This window comes from Heterocephalus glaber, unplaced genomic scaffold (assembly GCF_053883595.1).
Source record: "Heterocephalus glaber isolate CG9 unplaced genomic scaffold, H.glaber_assembly_v1.0 deba00001553, whole genome shotgun sequence".
Classification (NCBI taxonomy): domain Eukaryota; kingdom Metazoa; phylum Chordata; class Mammalia; order Rodentia; family Bathyergidae; genus Heterocephalus; species Heterocephalus glaber.
In genome coordinates this window covers 4,884,743-4,898,696 of record NW_028258344.1, presented here as the reverse complement: position 1 = coordinate 4,898,696, position 13,954 = coordinate 4,884,743, and the positions used below count along the sequence as shown (strand labels likewise).

At 41.8% G+C, this 13,954-nt stretch overlaps 1 long non-coding RNA gene across 3 annotated transcripts; it reads left to right on the top strand.

Moving 5' to 3' along the window:
- Window positions 1-561: 561 nt before the first annotated feature.
- Window positions 562-13,519, top strand: LOC110348598 (uncharacterized). 3 transcript variants are annotated; one of them, XR_015442697.1, is made up of 7 exons: window positions 562-669; window positions 2,361-2,468; window positions 3,368-5,142; window positions 5,694-5,819; window positions 5,960-7,011; window positions 9,974-10,078; window positions 13,278-13,515. It is a non-coding gene; the product is annotated as an uncharacterized LOC110348598 (long non-coding RNA). The 3 variants fall into 3 exon arrangements; XR_002393952.2 differs by having other exon boundaries at window positions 5,638-5,819; window positions 13,278-13,513; XR_015442696.1 differs by having other exon boundaries at window positions 3,368-5,819; window positions 13,278-13,519.
- The last annotated feature ends 435 nt before the right edge of the window (window positions 13,520-13,954 follow it).

Here is a 13,954-nt window from a genome sequence, read left to right as displayed (position 1 = left end):
AGGTCCCGAGTTCGATTCCCGGTACCAAAAAAAAAAAAAAAAAAAAAAATGAAAGGAGTAAAATCTCACTCCATCATTAAGTACGCAAGTTTTAATAATTCTTTGTCCGGCATGAACACACACACTGTCAGCTTCTGGCTGTTCGCTTGTTAAGCCAGCCCATCCATCCCCGGTTTTCCAGTATCCAGCACCGGCTACCCCGCTCCCGCCCACTCCGGACGCACCACCTGCTCCGGCGCCTCCCCCTCCCCGCCCCCAGCCCCCTGGCCCCCGCCCGCGCGCGCACGCGCGCGCGCGGGTTCTCACGCACGGTCTGCTACCCTCCTCGCCTCTCCCGCCCCTCCCACTCGGCGAGAGCTGTGGAGCCGCAGCAGCCAGCCCGCCCCGAGCCTAGCTCCCCAGCCCGGCGGGCGATCCGCTTCCTTCAGACTGCTTCTCGCCCGGGCGCCCCCTACGAAGTTCTCCCTCCCTCACCACCCCCTGCGAGGACCTCAGGGGGCGGTCCCGGTATGCCCGGCGCTGATTGGCTACTCGTAAAGAGCCCCGCCCTCTGGGCACGCGCAGGAGGTGGGGCGGGCTCGAGAAGGCCGCGCGGTGCGCGGCCCCGCGGGCTTAGCCTTCGTGACCCGCGTGCTGGCTCTGGCGTCCGGGCTCCCGGGCGTCCGCGAGGTGGGGATGGTGACGACCGTGACTGGGCAGCCACAGGCTGGGGGTGGGGGCTCACGTGCCTCGAAGGACCTCTCCTGCCCTGCTGCGCTCCCAAGCCGCGGCGAGCCGGGCATTCTTCGGGGACTAGAAACTGACCGAGGGGCTGTCGCTGTCGCCAGCCCGGTAGCCCGGATGTCAGTGCCCCCCGGAGGCTCGTCTTAAAGGGACAGCGCGCGTTCGAGCCGGAGGGGGCGGCGCGTCCTGCCCTCCGTGCGCGACCCCTGCCCCGAGGGGACGCTGTGGCGCCCGCCGCCCAAGCCCGCCCTCTCGGCCGGCCGCAGCGGGAGCGCGGCGCCCCGCCCCGGGGTGGCCGCAGATGGCCGCCCGGAGGCCAGGCTCTGCTTCGGTCGGAGCGGTGGCCGGTGGCGCCGCGCGGGGCCAGGAGGCGCCGGCCTGTGATTGGCGGAGGCCGTCGTGAATGCAGGACATTGTCTGGTGGCGGCCGTCTCTGTCCCTGCCTGGCCGCCCTTCCCCGGATGGAAGTGGGTGCGGGGCGAGGGTCCGGGTCGGCGATCGCCGCCCGCCAGGAGTCCTAGGAATGTGGGAACGCAGTGGTCTGAAGGGGTAACTTTTGCGAGCACAGATTGTGAGAATGGTGTTTAAAGATGCTGTTTAATAAATACAAAACAGTCTTTAACGAGGAAATAAAATTATTGTTTGACATAAAGGTTTCCCTTAAAATGAACAATATTGAAAGAATCAAAGAGACAAATTATAAAAACAGCTTATAAAAACGTCAAGAGTCCTTTAATTAGGATCTAAATTAATCTCTTTTGTAACATTTTAGGCAAAATTAACTGGTGTTAACACAGCTGTAGATCTTGTCCTAGTTCAACCTTTCTGGGTCTTGTTTTTCGCGTGTGTGAAATGAAGACCACTAGACCAGATAGCTAACTTTGCTTCCATTGTGACAATATTCTGATTCTAGTTTTGCAATCTTAGTATATGCTGTGTATTTAGATCATACCTCAAGGCCTTGGAATAGCTGAGACCTTTTAAAGAGCCCTTGAGCAGAGTGTAGTTCTTCCGGATTATCTTTGAAAATATATGGAGGTTGTAATCTTTTAGTGTAATTTGGAGTAAAGGAAAATTAGAGAAATGTATGGAGATCAGTTAGTGTGAACAGGAGGATTTTCTTAAGTTTTCTAGGTAATGGAATATAATAAAGAGTAACCATTTTTCCTATTTTGTTACTAGTATCAAAGGAGTACATGGGAAAAAAATCTTAAAGGGTGGATGTAGAAAGACAGGAAAGGAGAGATGCACATTAAATAAGATACACAGAAAATGTTCGGAGAACTTGGAATAAAGTAAACTTGACATTTGCTTTTTTAAAAAAATAAAACAAAAAAAACCTAGGTAGAAAACAAAAGCAGATTTGTATTATATAAGATTTTTAAGCTGCATTTTCATGCTTTCAAAATTTAAAAAATCTGATTTCACTTAATCGAGTAACAAGAATTAAAGACTTGGAAATGACAAATGGAGGAAGGAAAGTATTTAGAAAAGAAGATAAATTTTGTGACATGATTTATTGTAAGAGACATCACCTGATGTCTCATTAGAGGTATTTGCACTAAACTAAATTGATGTTAAATAAATTTATTTTACAGACTTTTCTCAAACTTATGTCTTTTTTTTTTTTTTAACAGAATCCCATTATGTAGTTCAGGCTGACCTTGAACTCACTATGTAACCCAGACTGTCCTCTAACCCTAGAGGATCCTCCTGCCTCAGCCTCCCAAGTACTGGGATTACAGGTGTGTGACACCATCCCTAGCCTGTCTTTACTTTTTTAATGTGGAGGAAAAAGGAAGAGATGCAAAAGGAAATTTAAAAAATATTGTCACAGCTTCCTCAAATGACAGTTGTTTTGGGCTGTTCACCCTCACCTATTACAATATAGAAATAAAAAAGCAGAATTATGAAATCAGAGCTCTCCCCAGAAATGAAACATAGTGTGAGCTTTTATTTAAATTTCTAGCATTGAAATTGTTAATTTTTATTCCACATAAAACTATAAACAGTAACACTATGTATGAGATACTTGATATGTGCCAAACACTATGTTGTGTCTTAATCTTCAAAACAACATTTTTAAGGGCAGGTATAATTATTATCCCCGTTTTAAAGATGTGGAAACTAAAGCTCTAGAGGTTGGGTCCTATGCCCAAGGCCTGGTGAGTACAGAGCTAGCCCTAAGATCCCGTGGGACTACTCAAAGTCATGGTTCTGTCTTTTCAGCCACTCATTAAAAAAACCCACCTCTATAAGTTTGAGTTTTCCAATCTATGGATTATTAATCCTTTTTTCCCTTTAGGTGCTGAGGATTGAGCCCAAGTGCTAGTGTATACTAAGCTTGTGTTCTACCACTGCATTATACTCCCAGCCAATTCATCCATTTTTTAATTGGACCTTTTGGACAGTTTACTCATTTAAAAATTTTTGTGTTAGCCCTTTCATTCATTTTCCAGGCGACAGTGTTAAAATGTGAAGAGGGTCAAGAGATGGATTGAGTGGGGAAGGAGAGACAGGAAAGGGGATGTAAAAAGAATTTAGATGTGTTATGTACATGTACTAATTCCCCACAATGCATGTAATCTTTATGTACTGCAAACATGAACTAATAAAAAATTTAATCTTTTTTTTTTGGTACCAGGGATGGAACTCGGGTCCTTGTGCTTGCGCAGCAGGCGGCGAAACCACTGAGCTAAATCCCCGGCCCTGTTTAACTCTTTTGACTAAAGATAAGTGTTAGGATTTGATATTCTGGGAGGGGAAGGGGTGAAAGGATTGTATCCACCCATCTTTCCCTCCCACCTGCACCTGAAGCTAGCTCTTGCACTCTATTCTTGGTCAAAAATGGGAGATGAAACACTGTCCAGCATACCCACAGCAGTATAGAAGAAAGAACAGCAGCTGCCAAACCTGCTTCACCAAGTCACACTGCCACTAGTGGTGACCAGGACCAAGGTTTTAACACTTGAGGAGCCTTGAATGGCAGGGCTAAATACAACCACCTTGCCTTGTGTTAGCTAGTGGGTGTGTTTTAACAAGTTCCATAAGTAAGCTTTTACCATTTGATACTTCTCAAATTCAAATGCAGATACCTCTTGACTTATGGAGTTATGTCACCATAACCCCATGGTAAGATAAAAATATTAAGTTAAAATTGCATTCAATACTCCTAATCTAGGGCCAGGATTTAGCTCAGTGGTTCGGCCACCTGCCTTGCAAGCGTAAGGACCTGAGTTCAATCCCCGGTACCAAAAAAAAAAAAATACACCTAATCTATCAAACATTGTAACTTGGCCTAACTTTTCTTAAACATACTCAGAGAACTTACATCAGTTTACAGTTGGGCAAAATTATCTAACACAAACCTATTTTACAATAAAATGTTGAATATCTCATGCAATTTATTGAATATTGTACTGAAACTGAAAAACATGGTAGTGTGGGTAGCTTTCACATGATCAAATTGAAAGCTGTAAGTCAGATCATCATAAGTTGGTGACTATATGAAAACATCTTGAAAATATATAAAAATACTTACAATAGCATGCATGTTTTACTTATCTCTATTCTAGTATTTCTTGGTGCTCAACAGATGGTCACTTTTCCTTGGCTCTAGCTGGAGTGGTTGCTTGTCTGTCACCCCACAGGCTAGGGTTGGGGATGGCTTTCACTGCTGCTGGGCTGGGGCTGTTGCACCTTGTTTTTTTTTTTTTGGTACCAGGGATTGAACTCGGGACCTTGTGCTTGCGAGTCAGGCGGCAAAACCACTGAGCTAAAAGTTGCACCTTGTTGATTTCCTTAACTCTGCTCACTTCCTTCAAAGTCCATTTATACTTCCTAAATGAACATGCCTTTCCTTCCCACCTTAGATGGTACCTGAACAGATATGCATCAAGGTCTAGCCCCTCCAATTTAATCTGCATGCTTTTCCTTCCGCACTCTAGTCTCTGATACAAATGAACCCCCTAGAATCCACCCCCCAACTCTGAACCTTGCATATGCTGTTCTAACAAGACTATTCCATGAAGACTTCCTAGATTTCCTTGCATGTAGGTGTTGTTACTGAGTTTTCCACATTGTATCAATTTTATTCATTTATTTATTTATTTTTTGGGGGGTTACTGAGGATCGAACTCAGAACCTTGCGCTTGTGAGGCAGGTGCCAGAACCACTGAGGTAAATCCCCGGCCCTATTTCGGTATTTTGAAACAAGGTCTCACTATGTAATTCAGGGTGGCCTTAAACTTGGGATAATCCTCCTGCCTCAGCTTCCTAAGTGTTGAGATTACAGGCATGTACCACCTTGCCCAGTTGATTTTATTATTTTTATACTTTTTTCTTCTTTTGCCACATTGTACTTGCCGCTTTGCCTTTTCAAAGCTGAAATTCCTTGAGGCTGAACATTGTGTCTTAATGGTAAGTAGATCTTTGGTGCTTAGTATAATATCTCATGCATGGTAGAACATCATGAAGGAATAACTGAATGGAAACTGAAAATCAATTTTTTTCCTCCATTGGTTCTTCTTCTAGGTTTTCTATACTTGTAGTTTTTCTCTAAATTTAATCAGTTCAAATTGAAATTTCCTTTATTTCAAGTAGTTAAAATTATATTCTTTATTTTTATTTATTTATTTATTTTTTGGTTCTGGGAATCGAACTCGGGTCTTTGCGCTTCCGAGGCAGGTGGCAGAACCACTGAGCTAAATCCCTGGCCCAAAATTATATTCTTTAATTAGTATTTGTATGATAGCATGCTTTTACCACACTGAATACAGCAGGTATGCTCTGGAATGTTCAATAAATTTTATAATTGAAACATTTAAGATTTTAATACAACTTCATTTCTTATTTAAAATTTTAATACAATTTCATTTCTTTATTAGTAACAAAGCTTTTTTCTTTTTTGTATAGCAAACAGTCATTCTCCAAGTTATTTGTTTTGGAAATATTACTTCTTCCTGTATCAGATTTACCTTAAGGTAATTCCAGTTCTCATGGGCTTCCTCAAGATGTGGATGGCATAAAGGACACAGATACCAAGAAGAGCTCACCATCATGGCTTTCCTCACGATAGGCTGCCCTGCTTTCTCCAGGTGTCCTTTTATTGATTTTTTCCTTTTACTCAGGCCAACCTCCCTCTGCCAAGCCAGTTTCTCCCCTACTCTTCACTTTTACTTTCTAGAATAAAGTTTGTCACTGTTTTTTGCTCATTTTGTTCAATTCTTTGCTCCAGATGAGAAGAACCTGGAATCTAACTCCAGAAGGAGAGATGAGCAACCCAGAACCTGCTAATGCTTAATTGGTGAGCCACCTTTGGAAGCAGGCTACCCAGAAACAGAAGGAGGATCACCTTGAGTTCGAGGCCAGCCTGGGCTACATAGTGAGTTCGAGGCCAGCCTGGACTACATACATAGCAAGACCCTGTCTCAAAAAGACCAAATAAATAATAAATGAATAAATAAATGTCTGAATTGGAATTCAAAAAGAAAAGAAGAAAAGTAATTCCGTGTTGTCCCCTAAGACATTATAAGATTTAACTGAAAAGAATCAGTTGACTGTCTTTTTCTTTTTTTCTATGAATAGAACAGTAAGGACAAAGATGAACAGTAGTATTTTTCTTCTGTGCAGTTCCCTTCCATGTTTTGGGCAGTAGAGAAAGGGAGAGGCAAATTTCTCCCCAGTCCCTCGTTTCTCTCCCTCTAGCAGGGTGTTTTCTGTAATTGGCTTTCCACATTTGCCAAGAGTCTGTTTCCTCTTAACATCCAACATGCTTAACAGAAGCCTTGTAATAGTTCCAAAAATGATAAAACCAGACCCAAGAATAAAATGATACACACGACACATTTGTTTTGGCCATAGCTTTGGTTAAGTTCTTTTAAATAATTTAGGGTTAAATGTGGTAGAAATAAAGATGTTTTCTTCACAGTAATAAGACCAAAAAGATGCAGTCAGTGACTCGTGCAGGGTTCAGGGGAGGGGTGAGTTGTCAACACAGAGGCGGGTACAGGACCCTGTGAAAAAGAAGGCACTTCAGTATTGTGGATCCATGTATGTGTATATGTGCCTGTGTGCAGATGTGGGGGTACTTCTGTGTGTGTGTGTGTGCGTGTGTGTTGCTGTGCATTGAACACAGGGCCTTAGACATGCTATGCAAGTGCTCTATTGCTGAGCTGCATTCTCAGCTCTTTATTTTTTGGCTTTGAGACAGGATCTTTCTAAATTGCACAAGCTGGCCTCAAACTTGTGATTCTCCTGCATCAGCCTCCTGAGTGACTGGAATTAGAGGTGTGTTACATTTCCTATAATGCTGTATTCTGAAGGAACAAGAGCTCATCCATCCAGTGTATCCTTAGGGCTGTTCTTAACCAGATGAAATCCATTTCTCACATTGTCAATTATTAAAAGCAACATTAGCTTCTTTTTTTCTTTTTTGCTACTGGGGCTCAAACTGAGGACCTTGTGCTTTTGAGGCAGGTGCAGTGCCACTGAGATAAATCCCTGGCCCAACATTAGCTTCTATTTTACTCTACCCTGTCATCAGTTCTAATACAGTGGTTAAAATGTCCAACAATAAATGTCTGTGCTTTAATAATTACATGTTTGACAAGTGAAAAAAATGCAGGCTTTCTTTAAAGGATACTACTGTTTGTGTGTGTTGTTGTTGTTTTTGGTACCAGGGATCGAACTCGGGACCTTATGCTTGCGAGGCAGGCACCGGAACCACTGAGCTAAATCCCAGTATCCCAAGGATACTACTGTTTAGTTTAGTTTTGTTTTGTTTTTTGTACCTGGGATCGAACTGGGGACGTTACGCTTGTGAGGCAGGCGGCTGCACCACTGAGCTAAATCCCTGGCCCACTGCTCTTTAGCTTTAATATTATTATTATTAAGGCATCTTTAAGTATTCAGTGCGTCTGGACTTAGGAAAAGCGTTTTAATCCTAGAGAGAGGTTAGAGGCAGCGGACAAGCAAGTAACGGAGCTAACAGCAGAGTCTGTGATTTTTTGCAAGCTATTTTAACTGTTTACTCATCAGCAAACTGGAGTCCAGGAAAAGTAAGTAATCCTGCAAAAGGAATATGATCTCCTGTGTCACTGTTACATCTCACATTCCACAACTGGCAGGGTTCTATCTCAGGAAAATTTCATCCTTTCCCAGAATCCATCTGTAAATTATCCCACCATTTTCCCAGACCTGGGTGTGGGAAACCTTTTTGCCATAGGTGTGGTCTGAGGCCAGCAGCATCCATAAGACCAGAGCCTCCAGCCATACCTGGACCCCTGAATCCAAGTCTACATCTTAAGGAGGTCTGCAGGGGGCTAGTGAGCAACCTTTAGCCATAAATCCCCACAGCTTGTACAGTGGGGGCCCCTTGTTACAGTGTGCACACCATTTTAACACATTTCCAGTGGAAAGATCTTGGTAGGGCAGTGCTTTACCACCTCAATGAAAATGAGTAGTTCAAATTGTATTATCCCCATTAAGGTAAACACAGAAAATTTTGATAGAGGAATTATCCTCCAGGGAGTATTGCATTTTAAGTCTATGTTAGTTTCTTAGAGCTATTGTAACAAATTACCACTGACTGAGTGGCTTCAAACCACAGAAATGAGCTCTCATTGTTCTAGAGGCCAGAGCTGGGCTCCCTCAGAGACGCTGGACAGAAGCCTTGATGTGCCTTGGCTCGTCACATCAGCACTCCAGCCTCTGCCTTCATTGTTACATGGTGTCTGCCCCTTTTCCCAGTCACATTGGGTGAAGCCTCACCCTGCCCAGTGTGACATCACCTACAAGGACTTTGTTTCCATATAAGGTCACATTTTGAGGTACTGGGATTAGGATTTAACATACCTTTTTGGCTGACACAGTTTAACCCATAACAAAGTCCTGCACGTGTCCTTATAATAAACCTTCACTCACGGGGAAAAATTAGTAAAACTTAAACACAGACTAGTCACTTCATACAAAAGACTTCATTCAGAGACTGCATCCTCTGTGTTCCACCCCATATGGACCTGACAACCCAGAGGGAAGAATACCTGGCTTCTGGTCCTCAGGAGTTTCAGGTTGGGGAGAGGGGAGGGCACAGAAGCAGAGGGTCCTATAGCTCAAGGCATTCTTGCTCTTCACAACATACTCCAGGGATCTTCATTCCCATTCAGATCCCAGGGCTCTGGAACCTGTGTTTATAACAAGCCCCAAGTGACTCTGACACAGGGAGAAATAGCCTCACTTGCCACCCACTGCCATGGGCATCTGGATACTGGGGAGTTCTCCCCAAACCTCTGCAGCCTGCAACACCTGCCTGAGTGCACCTCAAATGTGCATGCAACTGATCAGAGCTAGGGGAGCCTAGCTGTAGGGAGAGCAATTAAGAGGTTACAGTGATGGGGAAAAAGAACCCTCAATAGTGTCATGAGGGACTCTCTTATTGTTGTAAAGTATATAGCTTAACTCTGAGCCTTTCATGTCAACTAGAAGTGGTTCTTCATTCATCATATATTTGAGTGCAAAGTATGTGTGAAGGACTCTATTCAGTACTTTGGGATTTGGAAATTTGGTTTTAGTTCAAAATACCTACAAATTAAATACTGTGAAATTGATATAGGGTTGCAAATTTTAAGTTTTAATTTGCCAATCATAGACATTTGAAAAAATTTGCCATCATAAAAGAAAATAATTCAATTATTCTTTCTTTTTTTCTCTTGCATTGAGGATGGAACCTAAGGGCGCTCTACCACTGAGCTACATCCCTAGCTGTCTTTAAAGTTTGTTTTATTTTGTTTTGAGATGGTCTTTTTAAGTTCCCAGGCTGGGTTCAAACTTGTGATTCTTTGGCCTCAGCTTCCTCAGTGTTGGGATTACAGGTGTGTATCACCATGACTGACTACTACACTACATTTTATTTTAATGTGGACTTATTCCTTTTTAAATAGGTAATAAAAAGGTAAAAAGTATCACAGGGGAAAGTACATGTCCTTTGCATGGAGGCAACCACCACTGTTACAGAAAAAACAGTTCAACACCAAAAAAAGTGGAAGGACATAATCTTAGAGAAAAATAATTTTTCAAAATAAAAAAGGAACAATTGGGGAAATTTTATGTGTATCTTTTCCCTTCCTTTGTTCATCCATTTATTCATTAGACAAGTATTTTTTTAAACCCCTTCTATGAATGAGATGTTGCAGGTACAGGGAAACCAAACTGAAAATCTCATCGTCTGCCCTCTGGAATTTATGTCCTGTAGGAGCTGAATCTGAAACTGGGGCACCTCATAGAGGGATCCCTGAGCACTGGGAAACCCCCACAGAAACTGAAAGTGAGCCAAGAGTTAACTTGGGTTTGCTACAAAGTAAGTACAAAGAATTCCCCCAAAATTTTAAGTACAAAGAATTCCTCAAAAACTGAAACTAGAAATTCCATTTGACTCAGGTAGTCCCCGTCTAGGTATCTTTCTGAGAGAGTTGAAAACCTCATATTAGAATGATACATGCATGTCCATGTTTATAGCAACACAATTCACAACAGGAAATGGATAAAGAAAATGTGGTGTTTATAACCAATGGAGTTGGTTTTACATATCCTTCTACCATAAAGAAGGATAAACTTGAGTCATCTGTAGGAAAATGGATGAACTTTGAGACCATAATATTAACTGAAGTAAATTAGACACATGAACTTAAATATTGCATAGTTTCTCTTACATGAGAAACAATATATAAATAAAGTGCAAAATAAATGACAGACAATAGAAAAAAGGAGAAAAGGGTTATGCAATACACTGTCTTAGTTACTTCTTCATTGCTGGGACAAAATACCCGACACCCATAAGTTGAAGGAGGAAAAGTTTATTACCTCACAGTTTGTAGAAGTTCCAGTCCATAGTCAGCTGGCTGCAAAGCAGCGGGGAATGGCAAAGGGGCATTGCAGAGATGAAACAGTTCATGGGAGGGCAAGCAAGAAGCAGCAAGCAGCGAGTCTTCCTTTCCCTTTTTATCCTAATCAGGCTACAAGCCTATTGGTTGGTACCACTCACACCTAGTGTGGGCCTTCCCATTAACTACACCTAGAACTATATTAAACCAATCAGTGGAATGACCCAGTTATTATACCCTTAATCCACTGTTACACACCCATGATCCAGCCACCTCCTGAAAGCCCCACCTGTGAGCACAGAAGACTTTGGGGACCATCTCGATATAAGCCACAATGTCCACCATAGACAACATATCTAAAAGTGTGCCTTGGCTTAGAATAATCGTTACGTGTTATACATTTTTTTTACCTGTTAGTTTGGTTGTGAATCTGTGTGTATGATAACTAACTTTATAAGGACTTCTAAGATAAATAAATGAATCTGATGCTGATGCAAAAAGGGGAGGTGGAAAGCAGCTGGATGGAAATTATGCCCATTCTCCCCTAGCTGCAGTTAGGGCTACATCTTCAGAGGGGGAATATTATAGACAGATAAATTAGGTAGAAATATTATATGCAGTCAGACAGGACTAGGCCCTCAAGAGAATCTATACAGAAGATGAAAACACATCAGAATTGTGGCTGGAAGCACATCTAAAGAAGATTAAGGTCACAATTTACAGGTTTACATTATAGTTCCCTAAGGAATAAAGGGAAGCCTAAGATTATTGGTACCACCCTTTTGAGATTTCCTGGTGGGCCGTCCTCTCCCACTCACTAAGGCTACTGAGACTAACACTACTAAGACTAAGACTAAAGACAAGACTACAACTATAGATTATTGACCAAGATTAATGAGTCATCCATAGGCCCTTGCTACTACTGGATCAATATTAGCCAAGTGAAGTAAAAATTCCATCTCCAGAAAGTTACCATATGTGTTAGCTACATTTCTCTCCTGGCCAAGACAAAATACCAGACACCCAAAGTTAAAGAGGAAAAGGGTTATTTTGGCTCACAGTTCGTAGAGGTTTCAGTCCATAATCTTCTGGCTCCCAGACAGAGTGGCACATGGCAGAGGGGCATCGCAGAGGAGAAACAGTTCATGGTGCCTACAAGGTAGCAAAAGCAAGAGACCTTAACAGCCTCCTTCTGCCCCTTTTATCTTACTCAGACTACTTAGGGCGGGTAGCAGTCACGCTTTTAATCCTAGCGCCCTCGGCCTAGCCCCACCACGAATCAATCATACACTTCAGATTCGGCCTCCTCCAACACAGCCTATGACCACATGAGGCTTTGGGGAAACATCTAGACACAAGTCATAACATCACAATCAGAAATTAGGATGTATTCCTTCATATAATTTTCTTTGTGTGCAGTCAAATGCTCTCATATATGTATACACGTGGTATTTGTGTACATATAATCATATATATATTATTCTACATCAAACGTTTTTATTTTACATGTCATTGTGTGTATACACACATGCGTGTGCACACACACATGCACCTTTACTTATTAAAGATGACTTATAAGATCCTGATGTTGTTTTTCCAAATACTCTGGCACTTCTTGTGTTATAAACTTCATAACTGTGTTCTTCCAAAATCCATATGTTGAAACCTTACCCTCTTTGGTAGTTACTTTTCTTTTGGTAGTTGCTGAGACAAAATACCTGACATCCAAGATTTAACTCACAGTTTGTAGAGGTTTCCATCCATAATCGGCTGACTCCAAGGCAGGGTGGCATGGCTGATGGGGATCATAGAGGTGAAACAGTTCGTGGCAGGGAGAAGGTAGCAAAGAAACCAAGGGAGGATCACAGATTTTTCTATCTCTTATATCTTATTCAGGCTACTTAGGGTGGTAACACTCACACACTTAATCCTAGTGCCCTTGATCCTAGCATTGTACCATGAATCAATTCCAGTGTCACACACTCTAGATCCAGCCACCCTTGAAAAAGCCCCACCTATGACAATGTGAGGCTTTGGGGGAACATCTAAACACAAGCCATAACACCTTCCAATAGGATAGTATTAGGACCGGGACCTTTGAGATAATTAAGCTTACGTGAAGTCATGGGGGTGGAGTCCCAATGTTGGGACTAGTGTCCTTATAGAAGAGAAAGAAACCAGAGCTCTCCTTCTTGACCATATGCGTATACAATGTGAAGGTAGCTGTCTCCAGATACTAGATCTGCTAGTGCCTTAATTTTAGATTCCCCAGTCTCCTGAACAGTGAGAAATAAATGTTTATTGCTTGTGATGTACTTTTGATATAGCAACCTGAACTGACCAAGATATCATCAGATCCCCACCCTGCCTTATTTTTCTCTTTCTGTTTAACCAACATATATATACACTGCTTACTGTGGCTAAGTTACCGTTTTAACGCTTTATAAATATTAGCCACTATTTCATCATCATAAAGATTTCGGTGATAAAGAAACACCATAACCACCTCACAGATATTACTAATATTCCCACTTCATTAAGGAAACTGAGGAACAAAAAATTAGATACCTTGCTCAAGATCATACTAGTAGTCAGTAGTGGAATAGATTAAAACTTTAAAATTTTCTTATTCATAGGCTTATATTGTGTCTCATTCTTTTTTTCTGTTTCCAATAGTGGTATAGTAAACATCTCACAGACACAGCAAGAAGCCCAGAGGATAAAGGGACGGGAAATCAGGTCCAGAGGGACTGAGGAAGTTGGAAGTCCAAAACAGGTAGAAGAGCTGAGGGTACCAATGTGAGTAGTGTGCACAATGAGCACATCTTCCCAGCGTCCCTGGGGCAGCATGAGCAGGCCACAAAGCCAATCAAGTGCAATTTGTCTTGAGGACAAGGTTAAAGGAAGTCAACAAAGGCCAGCCAGCTGGGAGGATTTCAGTGTGGGATGAGTGCTTATTAAGCCACAAGCAGTGACACTGATATCATTATTTTTTAATCATTTGGTTTTAAATATGAAAGAATTTCACATATTATTAAATAGCATATTAATATGATATACTGTACTACATTTACCTGGTAAATAATGAGTATTTGCTGAGTGTTCATTTGTATTGAATCAAAAACATACACAATGAGTATTTGCTATTTGTGTATTTATATTTTGCTCCTTATTTTTGGATGACATTTTATAGTTAAAATATAAGAAGGGCTATTTCTTAGGATAATGCATTGAGATATATAGAAGAGAAAATAAATAATTTAAAAATAAAAATAACCGATGAAAATGAAAGTTAGTAGAAATTTTAAAATGTACAAGCATTCTAGTCTAACATAAAGTAAACCAGGCAGAAA